The sequence below is a fragment of the Ambystoma mexicanum genome, chromosome 9 (assembly GCF_040938575.1).
Source record: "Ambystoma mexicanum isolate Mex_15411 chromosome 9, UKY_AmexF1_1, whole genome shotgun sequence".
Taxonomy (NCBI): Eukaryota; Metazoa; Chordata; class Amphibia; order Caudata; family Ambystomatidae; genus Ambystoma; species Ambystoma mexicanum.
Window position 1 is genome coordinate 750470635 of NC_090931.1, and position 18443 is coordinate 750489077.

Below are 18443 nucleotides of genomic sequence, written 5' to 3' on the forward strand. Positions count from 1 at the left end.
CATAGCTCCAAATGACTGTGAGAGCGGGTGTGGCGTTTCCTCAAGTGATCAGGTTTGAATGGCGATAGGACGGGTCTGGTGAGAGAGTGCAACCTGAGTAAAGTGGGTTGTATTGGGAATGTCTGAAAAAATGAGAAGTTGGCCTAGAGGTTCCCTAGGTTTGTACGTGTACACACTCTATGAGGGTTATTTTAAACAATACATCACATCATTGTGTTGCTGTTTTCCACCCTCTTTCAACTTGCTCTCACAATTTCAGTTCTATTTCCCACACTGGTGATCATTTCATATCTGTAGCCCCCCCTCCTTCTCATCCCCACATGTGCTTCCATTCCTGTGCATCTCCAGTTTGAAGTGGTTTCATGAGCTTCCAAAATGATCAGAAATTCATGCAGGAAAGTGAAAGCATCCGTCCTATTCCCATCCACCTAACAATTTAACAAGATATCACCTTCTGTGGGGTTATTGATTGGTTTCAGAAATTGTCTGAGCATTCACTGGTCACTAGTTTTTCAGAAATATGTATACTAATCCGGACACTTAGCCCCTCATTTTGTAAGTGAGAGTTCATCCCTCTGAAGGAGCAGGCCTGTAACAACTTCTGCTAGCTAACCCCTTTTGGGGAAAGTTCCTCATTTTCAGCAGGTTGATAATGAAATGAGAACCCAAGTGGTCCCGAGGTTCACATGCCAGGATCTGCCCCAAGCCTATGGCTGCAATGGACTATCCTTCACATGCCTCTAATTAAGTTACTGTGGGCAGTTTAAAGTCAGATGAACTAGACTGCTAGTAGGATATGTTGCTGCAGGTGTCAAACATGTTCCAGTGGTTCCCGAAAATGCTTACAAAAAGGTGAGAATCGTCCACAGCAATAAATATAACAGGGACATAGCTATAGTCCCAAAAATGATCTTTCCCATTCTGCTTTTGGAAATGGCTGGTGGTGGAATGTGGAAATGCTTCCCTCTTTATGTCTAGAAAAGTCTCTATTAGTTTGTCAATTACACAGCTAAAATGGAATGTTTCTTTTTTAATCTCCTTCATCATTTACTCCACTCCACCATCTCTTGCCTTTTGCTGAGGAAGTTTAAGGTGATAAAAGTTATCTTTTGGGTACAGCGGAGTAACCATCTGGAGCTTGTTTCCGGTGGTCAGTTGAAAGGACTGCTGTTCTTGTACCCACAAGCTTGATCACAAGCACCGGTTGCCTGTACTTAGGTCCAAAAATGCCTACGTCATGCAGCAGGGGAGTTGCTAGGTCTGGAAAAGACACGGGGCTGAGCTGATGTCGGAACTGTTGGGACTGGGGGCTAGCTAGTCTTTTGGCTGTAGCTCCTGAGATTCTGTCCGGGGCTACAACCAAAAGATCAGGGGCTATAGCCCCCTTAGCCCCCCCCTAGCAACGCCCCTGTCATGCAGTTTCTCAAAAACCAAGGTATCCTCCCTAATAATTTTGTTTTCACCGGGAGCTCTTTCTCTGCCTTCAGAGAATCTCTCGGTGTTGGGTGACAAGCAGTGAATCTGACCTTGATAGGGAACTGAAAGGGTGATAGAAGTCAGGCACATACATTGGCATGCCAAACAGTATTTCAAATGGTGTTTTACTGTCACAGTGTGATTGGCCTGGTGAATTATTTTCACTTCTCATTACTAGAGGAAAGTGATCACCCCAGTTACCCCTAGAGAAAGGATTTAGTTGGTCAGTGCCTATTTTATAATGCTGTTCTTTCTCTCAACCATCCCATTAGCCTGAGACCAAGGCAGGTTTCAGAATTGTAAGAAACATGCACAGCAAGACAGGGCTTCTTATAAGGCTTTACCCAAAAAGGCTGGCCCATTATCAGCTTGGAGTATTTAAGGTGCTGGTATAGCTACACAAGATCAAAAATCCTTTAAGACTTTATAAAGATCCAGGTGAATCTAGTACACAAGTCTACTACAATCAACAAGTATCTGTACTCTTAACTGTAACCAAGGGTCCAATGTGATCCATGAACATGGCTTTAAATGGTACTGTAGCCTTTCAGTAGAAGAGCTTCTTTTAGCTAACTGGTATGATCCATAGTGCATTGAAGCATGTTGAGCAACTATCAATGTACTGTTTACATCTTTTCTCAGCTCTGACCAACAATATCTTACCAGCAAAAGCTGAAAAGTGGCTAATATCCGAAAGTGGGCAGATGCCTTTCCTGCATGAGCAGCAGAGTTTACTTTCAAACCGTCCTGCTTGTTTGGAAGTACCCATTCAACAGGGCCACCAAATGGTTTGGGGAATAGTGTCTAGTACTGTGTTGTCTTTCAGACAATATAAATATGTCTTAGGGAATTATTTAGGGTTAGAACAGCTTCGATCAAGGCAGCCTTTAATTTCCTCATTAATATATGAAGTGGAGCACGTTAAAACTGCAACCATAAATCCTGTTGTCTGCTGTCTTCCAGACAAGTCTGCTACTGCATTACCAGCACGGTGCACAGAATCTGTTCTATGTGCTTCAGTGTGCGTTACCCAAACTAGAGGATTTAGCTCTTTGATGTTCCAAACCTTCTGTCTTGCGATGTTCCAGAAGAAACTGAAAACCTTCCTATTCCACTAATAGCTGCGCTCCTGCTATCTGACTGTAACTTTCTCAGCTTCCCTCATCAGCAGCACTCTTCCTGCTAACTGTCTGTAACTCACCAAGATGCTACAAGCGCCTAGATGCCCTTGGGTTAAACGTGCTATAAAAATGTTAAAATAAATAAATAAAATAAAAATAAAGTTGTTTAGATACTATTGATTTCCTTTGGACTCTTTAAAACCATTTTGTACACAAGTTGTATCGCATGCAGCCTAGTAAGTAGATGTTGTGCTAAAGGCTGGAATTTCTGAACCATAATAGTAAAGAACTTCAGAAAACATCAGAAGTGGAATGTTTAGTACGACTACTTCTGTTTCTGTTTGCAAAGACTACTCAAGATCACATATTGGCTTCAAATTGTTTGCAATGGTACTTATCAACTTTATAAACGGCCAAAGTACCCCTTTAGAATACTCCCTCTCTCACACGGTCAGGGGGTGACCACAACTGTTTATATATCAAGGAGACAGTTATACAATTTATAAAATTTACTGATCTTATGCAGATTGTCTGATGAACAACAAACCTCCCAGTACCTCTAGTCTTGAAAAAATAGACCAAATACGTGTTACTTATGCACAGTATCAAAAAAATATGTTTTAATAAAGTTTTGCACAATAATAAAAAGCTCATAAAAATGTTCTGTATGAGTATGACCCAACACAACACAGCATGATGTAAAAGCAATACAAATCGCAAAATTCACATACATATAACCACATACAATAGTAAAAAACAATACAAAAATACACAAATGGCTTTAACACTTTTCCAAAAACTGAGTATACTAGCTCAGATAAACAACAATCCTGACATGTTTCAGTTCTTTCTTGCACTAATTGCCCAAACTTTCTTCAGGGGAAGAACTCAATTTTCTTAGTCTCCACCATGCAATCCAGGGCCACACATAGAGATTCCAAAAATGTTCCTAAAACCAGGATACACAAAGGAGGAGGGGCTGTCACTGGACATTGTCATCATACATCTACAAAAGTCAGTATACACTTGAAACATAGTTCAACAACCAGAAACCATATGCTTTTTAATCACAATGTACTGGATGAGTATGCAGGTTCCTGTTAACCTGGCCTCACAATCTGTAGAACAAACTACATACCTCTTCGTATGATTTTAATAGTGCTGGTATTTCAATATACCATAGAATAGCTGCAGGCTCCAAAATTCAAGTCTCTATCACTTTATTCATTGCTTCTAAATAGCTGTAGGTCCCGTACAGTGCTGCAAAACAACAACAACAACACCATCCCATAATTATATTTCCATATGGGACCACATGAGAACACGTCTTGTCACCAAAGACACCACTGCACCACAATCACACATTCACTACTTATTCCCTCCATTACAGAACCGTGACAACCATACCTACACCTTGGATACTCCAATACTCCACGTGTATGCGAGCCACACTACTCCACCTCTTCGCAAACTCGTATATATCAACTCTATTATGCCTATCACAATAGACAAAAGACTCGAACACTCACTATCATGGGTATAGAAAGAGGACTCACACCGGGTTTCTACACCCATGAGTCTGGAAATATGCAACATCGCCAATCATACTGATGAAGCTCCAACCAACACATTTGGGATAAAAAAAGATCCGCACAACCCACAATGGTAACATATTTCAAAAAATTAGACATGGAAAAAATATATAAAGCGCTATATTCAAATAGTGAACATAAAAAACAGACTAAATGCAGTACCTGCCCGATGTAGATGACACCAATGCAAATGACAGGGCTCCAAACAAATTGATGAAAAAAAGTTTTTGGTAAAGAACAGGCGCTGGATTGTATGTTGGAGATGTAGCTCCAGCAGGGTATACTTTTTTAAAAAAAAATCATACAATTAGAAAACCTTTCTTAAGATTTCTTCCATTTAAAATTCAATTTCTCCAATACAACACTTTCCTGCATTTGACATCAAATTTCTTATTTTAACAATGCGTGTGCTACCAATCTATTTCCTCATTTAGACCAATGACATTACTTTGACATTTAAAAATAATTTTCTGTTCAAACAGTATTAATTTGCGATCTGTTTCTGACTTGTTTTTGCCAAACACCTTCTTCAAAATCACCCACCTCAGATCTTCATGTGAATGCTGCATTTGTACAAAATGTTTTACCATAGCTGGCGTTAATATTTGGTTCTTTATACAACTTCGGTGTTCCACCATCCGTGTACGGCATTTCCTATTGGTTTTTCCAATATATTGTAGTCCACATGGACATGTGATTAAATGAACCACGTTATCTGTGTTGCAATTGGTCATGTCATTAAGCATCCATATGGTAGTTGAATTAAGTGCAATCTGCTTAGTTTCTTTGGTATAGGCCATAGGTGCACAACATACGGCCCGCGGGCCAGTTGCGGCCCGCCATGCTCTTTTGTCCGGCCCGGGAGGCACAAAGACTTTCCTAATGGAGGGCGGCCCGTGGCCGCCCTCCATTAGGAAAGTCTTTGTTGTCTTCCGGGCCGGACAAAACACTGGCCCTCATTGGCTCAGCACACACACGCACCACGTCGCTCCTACGAGCCACGTAATGCATGTGTGCTGCACCAATGGAGGGCCAGCACTACGGCTGGCGTGGTCCATAAGGCTTGATGCCGGAAGGCATTTCAGCCTTGGACCACGCCAGCCGTAGTACAATTCCAGCATTCCAGCTTACCTGCCGCTTACCTGCCTTCCAGCACGTCTCCGGTAAGTGGTCTGTTTGTGTTTGTGTGTCGGGTTTGTTTTGCTTTATGTTTGTGTGTGTATGTTGCGATGGGGGGGTGTGTCGGATGTGTATGAATGTTTGGATTTGAATGTATTTTGTGTGTATGTTGAGATGCGGGCTGGAGGGGGTGTATCGGATGTGTATGAATGTTTGGATTTGAATGTATTTTGTGTGTATGTTGAGATGCGGGGGTGGAGGGGGTGTGTCGGATGTGTATGAATGTTTGGATTTGAATGTATTTTGTGTGTATGTTGAGATGCGGGGGTGGGGGTGTGTGTCGGATGTGTATGAATGTTTGGATTTGAATGTATTTTGTGTGTATGTTGAGATGCGGGGGTGTGTCGGATGTGTATGAATGTTTGGATTTGAATGTATTTTGTGTGTATGTTGAGATACGGGGGTGTGTGTCGGATGGTGGTCGGTCAAAAGACCGAAAAAAAAATCTCGAAATACAATAATCTCGAATCCAAAATCCCGAAAAAAAAAAAGTCGAATTTTTTATTTATTTAATTATATGCTTTTTTGGGGTCAGGTAAGTAAAAAAAATGGGTTAAAATAAAAAAAAAATAGAAAAAAGGGGGGTTGGGGGGGAAACCCCCCCATTTCGAACAAAAAACGTCATTAAAAAAAAATTCGACTTTTTTTTTTTCGAGATTTTGGATTCGAGATTATTGTATTCGGGATTTTTGTTTTCGGTTTTATGACTATAAACCGTGTCGGATGTGTATGAATGTTTGGATTTGAATGTATTTTGTGGGTATGTTGAGATACGGGGGGGTTGTTGGATGTGTATGAATGTTTTGATTTGAATGTTTTTTATCTGCTGAGTTGGGGGGTGGGGGTTCGGGTCTGTATGGGTGCATGTTTGTGTGTGTGCTGAGTTGGGGGTTGGGGGTTCGGGTCTGTATGGGTGCATGCTTGAGAGTGTGTGTGCTGAGTTGGGGGTGGGGGGTTTGGAGTTGGGGTGGTGGGGGGTTTCAGGTCTTTATGGGTGCATGTTTGTGTGTGTGCTGAGTTGGGGGTGGGGGTTCGGGTCTGTATAGGTGCTTGTTTGAGAGTGTGCTGATTTAGGGGGTGGGGGGTTCGGGTCTGTATGGGTGCATGCTTGAGAGTGTGTGTGCTGAGTTGGGGGGTGGGGGGTTTGGAGTTGGGGGGGTTCGGGTCTTTATGGGTGCATGTTTGTGTTTGTGCTGAGTTGGGGGGTAGGGGTTCGGGTCTGTATGGGTGCTTGTTTGAGAGTGTGCTGATTTGGGGGGTGGGGGGTTCGGGTCTGTATGGGTGCATGCTTGAGAGTGTGTGTGCTGAGTTGGGGGGTGGGGGTTTGGAGTTGGAGGGGTGGGGGATTCGGGTCTTTATGGGTGCATGTTTGTGTGTGTGCTGAGTTGGGGGGTGGGGGTTCGGGTCTGTATTGGTGCTGGTTTGTATGTGCTGATTTGGGGGTGGGGGGTTTGTTTGGGGGTGAGGGGGCCATGGGGTGGGGGTTTTGGTTGGGGGTGAGGAGGCCATGCGGCATAGTGTTTGGTTGGGGGTGAGGGTGCCATGAGGCATAGTGTTTGGTTGGGTGTAAGGGACATGGGGCATAGTGTTTGGTTGGAGGTGAGGAGGCCATGGGGCATAGTGTTTGGTTGGGGGTGAGGGGGCCATGGGGCGTTGTGTTTGGTTGGGGGTGAGGGACATGGGGCATAGTGTTTGGTTGGGGGTGAGGGGGCCATAGGGCATAGTGTTTGGTTGGGGGTGAGGGGGCCATAGGGCATTGTGTTTGGTTGGGTGTGAGGGGGCCATGGGTCATAGTGTTTGGTTGGGGGTGAGGGGGCCATGGGGCATTGTGTTTGGTTGGGGGTGAGGGACATGGGGCATAGTGTTTGGTTGGGGGCGAGGGGGCCATGGGGCATAGTGTTTGGTTGGGGGTGAGGGGGCCATAGGGCATTGTGTTTGGTTGGGGGTAAGGGGGCCCTGGGGCATAGTGTTTGGTTGGGGGTGAGGGTGCCATGGGGCATAGTGTTTTGTTGGTGCTGAGGGGTCCATGGGGCATAGTGTTTGGTTGGGGGTGAGGGTGCCATGGGGCATAATGTTTGGTTGGGTGTAAGGGGGCCATGGGGCATAGTGTTTGGTTGGGGGTGAGGGACATGGGGCATAGTGTTTGGTTGGGGGTGAGGGGGCCATGGGGCATTGTGTTTGGTTGGGGGTGAGGGGGCCATGGGGCATTGTGTTTGGTTGGGGGTGAGGGGGCCATGGGGCATAATGTTTGGTTGGGTGTAAGGGGGCCATGGGGCATAGTGTTCGGTTGGGGGTGAGGGACATGGGGCATAGTGTTTGGGGGTGAGGGGGCCATGGGGCATAGTGTTTGGTTGGGTGTGAGGGGGCCATGGGGCATAGTGTTTGGTTGGGGGTGAGGGGGCCATGGGGCATTGTGTTTGGTTGGGGGTGAGGGGGCCATGGGGCATAATGTTTGGTTGGGTGTAAGGGGGCCATGGGGCATAGTGTTTGGTTGGGGGTGAGGGACATGGGGCATAGTGTTTGGGGGTGAGGGGGTCATGGGGCATAGTGTTTGGTTGGGTGTGAGGGGGCCATGGGGCATAGTGTTTGGTTGGGGGTGAGGGACATGGGGCATAGTGTTTGGTTGGGGGTGGGAGGGCCATGGGGCATAGTGTTTGGTTGGGTGTGAGGGGGCCATGGGTCATAGTGTTTGGTTGGGGGTGAGGGGGCCATGGGGCATTGTGTTTGGTTGGGGGTGAGGGACATGGGGCATAGTGTTTGGTTGGGGGTGAGGGGGCCATGGGGCATAGTGTTGCACTCCAAGAGTGAACCCAATAATAAAGCTAAAACAGGAACAGTTAGGAGATGTTCATCTTTGGCTTTTTGAGGAAACCTGACTCAACGAAGGCCATAATCCTCTTGGGCAACCCAAATAGCAAACTGTAGCAGTCCAAAATAATTGCATGTCCAATCTAGGGTCAATAAAATATATATAAGTTAATTAAACAGGCGAGATACAATAACTAAATAGAAATAAATTATAACAATGGAAAATGTGTAGTACAAAATGTAAGTTAGGGGGTGGGGGGTTCGGGTCTGTATGGGTGCATGTTTGTGTGTGTGCTGAGTTGGGGGGTGGGGGGTTCGGGTCTGTATGGGTGCATGCTTGAGAGTGTGTGTGCTGAGTTGAGGGGTGGGGGTTTGGAGTTGGAGGGGTGGGGGATTCGGGTCTTTATGGGTGCATGTTTGTGTGTGTGCTGAGTTGGGGGGTGGGGGTTCGGGTCTGTATTGGTGCTGGTTTGTATGTGCTGATTTGGGGGGTGGGGGGTTTGTTTGGGGGTGAGGGGGCCATGGGGTGGGGGTTTTGGTTGGGGGTGAGGAGGCCATGGGGCATAGTGTTTGGTTGGGGGTGAGGGTGCCATGGGGCATAGTGTTTGGTTGGGTGTGAGGGACATGGGGCATAGTGTTTGGTTGGAGGTGAGGAGGCCATGGGGCATAGTGTGTGGTTGGGGGTCAGGGGGCCATGGGGCATTGTGTTTGGTTGGGGGTGAGGGACATGGGGCATAGTGTTTGGTTGGGGGTGAGGGGGCCATAGGGCATAGTGTTTGGTTGGGGGTGAGGGGGCCATAGGGCATTGTGTTTGGTTGGGTGTGAGGGGGCCATGGGTCATAGTGTTTGGTTGGGGGTGAGGGGGCCATGGGGCCTTGTGTTTGGTTGGGGGTGAGGGTGCCATGGGGCATAATGTTTAGTTGGGTGTAAGGGGGCCATGGGGCATAGTGTTTGGTTGGGGGTGAGGGACATGGGGCATAGTGTTTGGTTGGGGGTGAGGGGGCCATGGGGCATTGTGTTTGGTTGGGGGTGAGGGGGCCATGGGGCATTGTGTTTGGTTGGGGGTGAGGGGTCCATGGGGCATAATGTTTGGTTGGGTGTAAGGGGGCCATGGGGCATAGTGTTTGGTTGGGGGTGAGGGACATGGGGCATAGTGTTTGGGGGTGAGGGGGCCATGGGGCGTAGTGTTTGGTTGGGTGTGAGGGGGCCATGGGGCATAGTGTTTGGTTGGGGGTGAGGGGGCCATGGGGCCTTGTGTTTGGTTGGGGGTGAGGGACATGGGGCATAGTGTTTGGTTGGGGGTGGGAGGGCCATGGGGCATAGTGTTTGGTTGGGTGTGAGGGGGACATGGGTCATAGTGTTTGGTTGGGGGTCAGGGGGCCATGGGGCATTGTGTTTGGTTGGGGGTGAGGGACATGGGGCATAGTGTTTGGTTGAGGGTGAGGGGGCCATGGGGCATAGTGTTGCACTCCAAGAGTGAACCCAATAATAAAGCTAAAACAGGCACAGTTACGAGATGTTCATCTTTGGCTTTTTGAGGAAACCTGACTCAACGAAGGCCATACTCCTCTTGGGCAACCCAAATAGCAAACTGTAGCAGTCCAAAATAATGGCATGTCCAATCTAGGGTCAATAAAATATATATAAGTTAATTAAACAGGCGAGATACAATAACTAAATAGAAATAAATTATAACAATGGAAAATGTGTAGTACAAAATGTAAGTTTGAAATGCAAATAAAAATCGTTACCCCTCAAAAACATTCTTTTTCCATGTGTTTAGTACAAATTGGGGGTTTAAAAAGCCTCCTGCCAGGCCCCGCCTAGCGCCCCGCCCACATTTACTTTTCGGCCCACTATAGCCCTCATGTAAGGTACTTTCGGCCCTCTGTCAAAATCAGTTGTGCACCCCTGGATAGGCGCACATAATACATTGTCCACAAGGAAAATGGCCCTTAACAGGAGTTAAACCCCATAGTGTTGTTTGTCTTGGTACTGCCATATGCTTCACCGATATGTCATTTCTAATCAGCATTTCTCTGATATTCTGACTTTTTTTGAAAGCCACTAAAGGTGGCAGGACAGATTTATCATTATAAACCGTTTTCCATGTTTTATTAATGATGCCTTTGATTTTATAGGACAGGTTTGAAAAAGTGTTCACAAACACAATACGGTTCTCTTTATCATCTCTTTTCTTCTTTTCTAATAATGCCTCCCGATGTTGTTGAATGCTCTTTTAGAGGATGTTTTCACTAGTTTGGCTGGATAGCCTTTGCTGCGTAGTTTTCTAGACAAAAAGGCTGCACTGTCACAATAATCTTGCTGCAGACTACTATTCCTTTTGAGTCTCAGAAATTGCCCAAAAGGTAAGTTGGTTTTAATGTGGTAGGCATGATGACTTGAAAAATGTAGGAGGGCGTTCTTATCAGTTTTCTTGTTGTAGGGTTTCACTTTGAGACTCCCTCCATGATGGAAAATAGTGATGTCTAAAAAATTGATCTCTTGCGAGTTAATTTCCTTGGTGAATTTTAGAAACGGATTTAGTGTGTTGAGCCATTCCACAAACAACTCAGCCTCCACTGTCGTGCCTTCCCATACTATGAAAATATCATCTATAAACCGTAACCATTTTACTAGATGTTTTTTAAAAGGATTGGTAACGGGATAGATGACCAATTTTTCAAAGTATTCCACATATAGATTGGCAAGATTAGGTGCCATGGCAGCACCCATGGCAGTGCCTTCTATTTTTTCATAAAAACTTCCTTGAAATTGAAAGAAGTTTCTAGTCAAGGCAAATTCTGCGCACCACATAATGAAAGCGTTGCTGACAGGATGTCCATCTTCTCTGTCTCTTAGAATTTCTTCAACTACTTCTAGTGTGGCCCTTTGTGGGATGACTGTATACAGAGATTGTATATCAAGGCTGATCAATAAGAAGTTGTCAGGGCTATAGGGCAAATTCTCAATTTTATTTATGGCATCCGAGATATCCCTTAAATAGCTGCTCATTTTAAGAACAAATGGTCTTAAGTAGTAATCCACAAATTTGGATAGAGGTTCTAGTATGGAGTTGACTCCCGATACAATGGGTCTGCCTGGTGTATTGATGAGGCTTTTATGCACTTTAGGCAAGATATAAAATACCGGCACTCGCCCTTGCTTTCTAATGAGGTAATCACATTCTTGCTTGCTAAACATCTCTGCCTCGTAGGCCCTCGAAACCTTTGTTTCTATGATTTCCATCAGTGTGGTCGATGGATCAGCAGGGATGGGGTGATAGCTTTTCACATCATTAAGTAATCGCAGGCATTCACCCACATAATCCTCACGGTTGAGGATCACAATGGCCCCACCTTTGTCAGCTTGTCTCACAATGACATCCTCTATCGTAGCCAATTTGGAGATTAATGCCCTTTGGGTATTACCAAAATTGGAATGTCTCGGAATCCCTTGTTGTTCCAATTTGTAAACCTCTTTGAGCACCTGTTTTTCAAAAACCCGGGATTCAGAAGTGTAACTGTGAGTAGGAGCATTGAAAGTCGATTTGTTTCTTAAACCAGTGCGATTGAGACTTTCATAGGCATTCTCATCTTTAAAAAATTCATTCAGGTGAACCTTGGGTATGAAACTATGAAATTCAGACCTAAACTCAAAAGGATCATGAAACTTTGTAGTGACAAAGTTAAGGCCTTTGTTCAGTACTAGTTCTTCCTTTCTGCTTAAGATGTAATTAGACAGATTAATCACCACTGATTCCTCGCCCTGCTGCATGTTTGTATCTGATTCCCCCAATCCCCTCGGTTGGGTCCCTGTCCTAAAAAAGGACATCCTTGTCTTTGTTTATTTTGGTACCGTTGTCCTCGACCTCTGCCTGTATCCTGTTGGTTCCTTTGGCCCGTGGAGCCTGTGCTCCCATCGTCACTTGAACTGTAAGATGTATTGCGGAAATGGACCCTCTTTTTGAAGGAGGTTTGATTGGTTGTGCCCTGATAGGTATTCCCAAATGGTACTTGACATCAGGCACAACCTGACTATCAGCCCATTGAATACACGTAGTGTATAGTGAAGGTGTTGCTGCTTCCAGCTGAACTAGTGGAGTATCTAGTGTTTGGATGCATTGTTTGTTAGAGCCCCGCCACTTGCACTATAACCTGTACTGCTGTGTTTGTTGTGGTATTGTGTAAACATCTACATCATATGCTATTGGTTTACTTTCACCGTAGTTACAAACTGTGTATGTAAAGGTATCTTGATAAGGAATTAATGTTACTTCTAAATCATTATCAGTGTTCCCATCTTGAACAAGGGTGTCTGAGTTGTTTTGTTGTAAATGTGTTGCATGATGCTTGTGTGTTTTAGTTTCCAGTTTGATGGATGGAAGTTCTGTTTCGCTAATGCATAGAGTGGTTTTACCAAATGTGTATTTTTAGGCACATATGTTCGTCTATAGTTTAGTAAACCCCGTAATGCTCGATGATGTTTTAGCATGTGAGGATTCTGTAAGAGTGCACATTTTTCTAGAAATTGTGGGGAAAGCCCCTTCCTCTCATCTACAATGAAAAGCGCAAAAATATAACTTCTCTTTGTGCAATTTGTGTTTTTTTAATCGACTATATATTCTTTTTAAGCCAATTTCTTCATAATTGAGCCCACTTTCTTTCCTGAGTTGGGTGTTCACATCTTTATCAGTACAATAGATGTCAACTATGTACTGCCAACAATTTGAAATACCTTCTAATGGGCTCCTTGATCCACTTCAGAATGTTCTGGGCTGCATTTGAAGGCCTGATTTTGAACCAGGAATGTTTCCCTTGGAAGGTGAATGCAGTGTATTTGAAACTGTCTTGGTCTAAATGGTATCTAAAGAACCCATTACCCAAATCTAAGACTGTTTTGTGTTTGTACCTCTGGATGTTACTCAACAGTCCAGAACTGTGAAGATTTGGAAGTGCCTCAGTGCGTGTGCATTGAGTATTCTATGGTCTAAAACTAAATGATAAGTAATATCTGGTTTGGCCACTGGAAGAATGGGTGGATTGTATGGACTTGTCAGTTGTGTTATGACTCATTGGTATAACAATTGGTCTACTATCAGTTTTATATAAGGGAAAGCTTGTGCTTTAATAGGGTATTTTTTCTGAGGACCGGGTGTTGAGTAAACCAATATTTTATGTGATGGATAGCAAATATAATGACCAATATGGTTCTTGAATACTTGAACCGCTCCTAGAGCATTCCAGGATTTTGCATAAGCTTTTATTAAGTGTCCCTCAACTTCTTTTGAGAAACTGGTTTAATAACATTTTGTCCCCTAGGTCTTTCTCTAGTGTATCGTGGATTACAGAATCTACTTGCCAAAAGACCCTCTTGTTTTAAATGTAGATGGGGCCAAAACAGTGCCTCAATTTCTTTTGGTTGCTCCCCATCTAGGTGGATTTTTACTAAGTGAATTTCATTTTGTTCTACAACTTTTCCTGTGGGAGTTGTTATTTGTACTGTGTTTTTGTTAGTATATACATTAAATTAAGTAGTATTAAGTATAATGTTTGCATTTTTGTCCAAATATGGAAATGTCCGAAGCAGAATCTAAAAGGACTTCCATCCAGTCACTGGCATTTTTGTTTACTGGCATTATCCTGTGGGTTTGGAGAGTCCCCATTGTTTCATTGAAGAGCTGCTGTCTGCTTTTCTCCCCCTTCTTGTTTTGCTTTCCCACAGGTTTTTGTTCTCCCCTTGATGCAGAGATATGTGTTCTTTCTTTCTGTCTGCGAGAGAAAGTATAGTCTTCATCTCTGTACTTGATATGATATGATATGAAATGGCATTTATAACGCGCCTGTACACCAGTGTTTCTAGGCGTGACAAGACACAAAACAACGATCTTACTAAGCCTTGTGTCATTCAGAGGGCACCAGTGCAGGGAAGTGGAAGGGGAGAAGTGCCAGTGGAGGGGGCGAGGGAGAAGTGCAAGTAACTCAAAAGTGCAGCCAGCGTGTGGCTCAGTGCAGGTAACTCAAAAATGTGCAGCCAACAAGTGGCTCAAAAAGTGCAGAGAGAAGGGACTGTAGGGTTGCAGATACATACCAGAAGTGCTAGGGGAGCTGGGAGGCAGAGCGAAGTGCAAGTGGACATGCAGGAGCCTGGGCCTAAGTTCAGGGGGTAGCCAGGTGACCAGTGTGTGGAGCAGTCGGGACATCAGCAGAGTAGAGGAAGAAAGAAAGCGGAAGCAAAGAATAAGGTCTTGAGTTGCTTCCGGAACCAATGGTGATTCTGCTCAAATTTGAGAGAGGCAGGGAGGCTGTTCCAGAGGGAGGCCCCAGCTGAAGATAGAGATAGGCCCCCAAAACTCTGCTTGGAAAAGCGACTGATCCTCAGAGAGTTGGAAGTGGATGAGCGGAGAGCACAAGAGGGAGATGTTTATGAGGAGAGAGTTGGAGGTAGTGCGGTCTCAGGCCCCAGAAAGCCTTGTGGACGATGCAGAGGGTCTTGAACTTGATCCTTGCCACCACTGGGAGCCAATGAAGAGATTTCAGAGGTAGCAAGATACAATCCCTGGGCTTGAGGCCAAGGACAAGTCTTGCAGTCCTGTTCTGGATACGTTGCAGAGGTCGGAGAGTAGAGGCAGAAAGATTTAGAAATAGGCTGTTGCAGTAGTCCAACCTAGAGGGGACCAGAGCTCTGGAGACAGTGAGCTTCTGTGGGAAAGTGAGGAAAGGAAGAATACCTCTGAGGAGGTACAGATGATAGTTTGTGAGGTTCTCCAAGTTGTTTTCTATCTCTGAGAATATATGTGATTGTTATTGGACCTTTAGTTTTACCCCTGACCCTTGGTCCAATTGGATCACTGTTTAGGGTTAAAGAAATGTCCTTTCATAAGAAATTGCAAATGTCACAGCTATTGCCATGAACACTATAACCCTCCTCTGCTACATTGACTAGGTTTGATTTGTGCTGTGTACTTAATTTCCCTTGATTTGAGACAGTAGTTCTGGTTTTGTCAGGTTTACTATGGAATTCCTCCCTTTTCTCCTGCTTTCTGTCTTTTGATTCTTTTCTGCACCCTTCTACTGGGCCATGCACCCAAGTGATCTCTACCTAGAGAATTCAATTTGGAGATATCATATCAGCCACATGTGCATTTCCTCTCTTGTTAATTAAGATGTAAAGCCAGTCTCCTTGCAGCAGCTAATCATGCAGGTTCTTGTGCATTCAACTATATGATAATTTCCCCTTCCTATGGCTAATCATAAGCTCATTGCGACTGTTGCCCCTTGGGTGTTTACTATTTCTCTAATGATATTGGTTAATGCTGTAATTGATGGGGTTCCTAGAAGCTCCAAATATAACCTACTAAGAACTGAAACCCAGCTACTGCAGTTTCCCAATGGTGGACTGGTATGATAATTGCTAATGATCAATGGGCCTCATTATGACCCTGACGGTCCAGAAACAACGGTGGCCACCATTGTTTCCAGACTGGCACACTATGAGTTTTGCAGGCACGTGGTGTCACTCCTGCGAGGTCTGACCTGATGGGAGTAACGCCACCCGCCTGCCGACAGAAATGGAAACACCAGCACCGTTATTTATGGTGCCAGTGTTTCCATGGTCCCCATCCCCTTAGAGTCCTATGGGAATGGGGATTAATGGGATTCCGCCTCTGGAATTACCGGGTCACCATTGTTATGCCCCGGTGATTACGGCAATCACAGAGGCGGTAATTCACTATGAGTCTGACGGCAGCATGCCAGGTTTTTCCGGTACGGCTACCGTCGGACTCGTAATGAGGCCCAATGCCTTTGTTGTGGAGTGACCAGAGGAAATGTTGCCTCAAGTTGACTCAATTAAGTGGGTTTCATCTAGGTTTCACCTCTTGCTTTGTTGTGCATGAACCTAGCAGAGCTTTGAGGGTATGGAGTGAAAGTCCCCCTTCTTCACTAGCTGAAGCATGGCCTGCTGCTGGAGTAGCTCCTAAATCTGCTATCTCCCTACCATGTGCTCTGTGTCAAAGTGTCTCCTCAGAATTATGTAATGCTGTCTAGTTTAAGGATCAGTATGATTTCTGTTTCTTTGAAATCTGACTAAGTGTTTTAGTGTTAATCCCTCACATGTTAATGGGCCATGTCTAGCATTCTCAGAATATCTTAAATTGCCCCCAAACCAATTGTGAGGGTCTATGTTTTCTAAAGTAATTTCAGAATACCTTTATGCTGCATTTTCTATTTGGTAGACACCGTTTCTTATGCAAAGGGTTTGCAATAAACACACTACTTTTGCAGCGGGTGTCTTCGTGAATGTGAAAAGTGCCTCCCGAGGCAGACCTCCTGGTTGTGCCACTGCCACAGTGCAATTAGTGTAAGGATTGATAGCACCTTCTTCCGTCTGCCATTTATTGACTGCTTGATAGCATTCTGCAAGTGTTGGAACATCAATATGATGTAGATTAGCCATTCTCGTATATCTTTCTACTAGATTTACTTCTCTATTTTTCTCAAGCATGAAACCCCTATTAGCCCTTCTTCAGGAGCTTACATAGGAAGAGTTTACAGAAGAAACAAAGATTCTTTTGGGAAGGAAAAAACACAAATTATCTTTTATATCCACCTCTAAGCTGCTGCCTCTCACATCCCCCTGTCTCTCTCTCACTGTCATCGCCCCTCACACACACACCTGTAACCTCTCCCGGTGAACCCCCCTTTTCTACTCTCAACCTCTACCCCCATTTTATTGCCTCAGCATCCAAATCAGTCTCTCACTGACACAAACACAACCCAATTGATATCAGGCTATCTGACCCAACACATTCATTTCACCCTCTCCCGACACTCCACCAACTTTCTACAAAACCTTCGCCACATAGTATACCCTCCTTGCTTGTCTCTTTGTCCACCTTTTCTGCTCCTAACCTCGCCCAAACACTTTTCACCCCATACTGAAACTGTTGGCTTTTTAAGGCCTGGGCCTTCCTGCTCAGGAGTTCCCTGTGTCTCCCATTTGCTCTCTTAGTCAGCGTCCTTCTTCGCCAAACTTCTTGAGCTATTCCATTGTGGGTTAGGACATTCTCTGGAAGTCTTTAAGAAGGCTTTTAGCCTTGCCCCTTTCCAGACTGTATTCTCCGGTTACATGTGATTATAACAAATCAAAAAAGAGTGAATCAAATAATACTGAGAAAATAAGATAACTTTTTTTCAAAGTGGGAGGCCGCCCTTCCAATCCCCCCGTTTCACCATGCATTTAACCCCACTCCAAAACACCCCCACACTTTATAAACCCTTATCCCCACCGCCATATATTTATTGTTAGTTATTTTTCGGTATTATTTCATTCATTTTTTTTTTACGATATAATCACTGCATACCTATGCTCCTGCAGACATCAATGTGCTCAGTCAGGTTGTTTTCTCTTGAGCTTTCTTCTGTTCGGGGTGATTCTCTCTGCAAGGAGGGGTTGAGATGTGTTTCTGGGCCTTTCCCTCTTGCTGCGCAGTCTCTTGCCAGTTTCACTTCTTTGGTTACTGCCCCATCTCCCGGGCAATTCACCTTGGGTTCTGGGGTGGGTGTTTGGTGTCTTCTTTAGTTCTGGAAGGTGAAATTCCAGTACATTTCCATTTTTGCACCTGACACATTCCTCTGGCTGGCTCAAGGCTGGGTGTTGTTGATTGCATCCAGGTGCATTCTGGCCACATTTTTGTTTCTTTTGGAAGGTGACTGGGACATTGCAAAGGCTGAAAGTCATCACCAGGTATTCGTAGTTAATCAATCAAGTATGTAGCAGTGTATTTCATTCATCCTGCGGGAATATTCTAACCAAATTATAGGCACCCTTCAAATCTAATTTGGTGTACATGCAACTAATTCTGACTTTCTCTAGTACTTGGATCAAGGGAACGGGATACAGATTCTTCACTGTCATACTATTCAACTGGCGGTATTCCACACACACAGTCTTAATTAGGAATGATCTAAATCTAAGGTTTGAGATAAAACAGCCAGGGAATGCACAGTAAGGTCTGAAAATGAGGGGCTGCTATTGTTTCAAACCAGATGTCTTCTTCATGTGAAGCATCACATGTCATATGAAAAAAGGAGTTGTTTGGGATATAGGACCAGAGGTAAAATAGGATCCACCCACAGAGAAGATAGTATTGTGGGTCAGAAGGAGGAGGTAACCTAGGGTTTGCCATTTCAAGAATTACTTTCCCTATTATCAGGGGAACTAAACTAAACTAGGGGAACTAAACTAAACTAGGGTGCTCGTCGTC

General features: G+C 44.6%; 1 protein-coding gene across 1 annotated transcript in view; it reads right to left on the minus strand.

Moving 5' to 3' along the window:
• Positions 1-18443, minus strand: part of STAT4 (signal transducer and activator of transcription 4) — a 632296-nt gene that overhangs the window by 326660 nt on the left and 287193 nt on the right. The window lies entirely within an intron of this gene.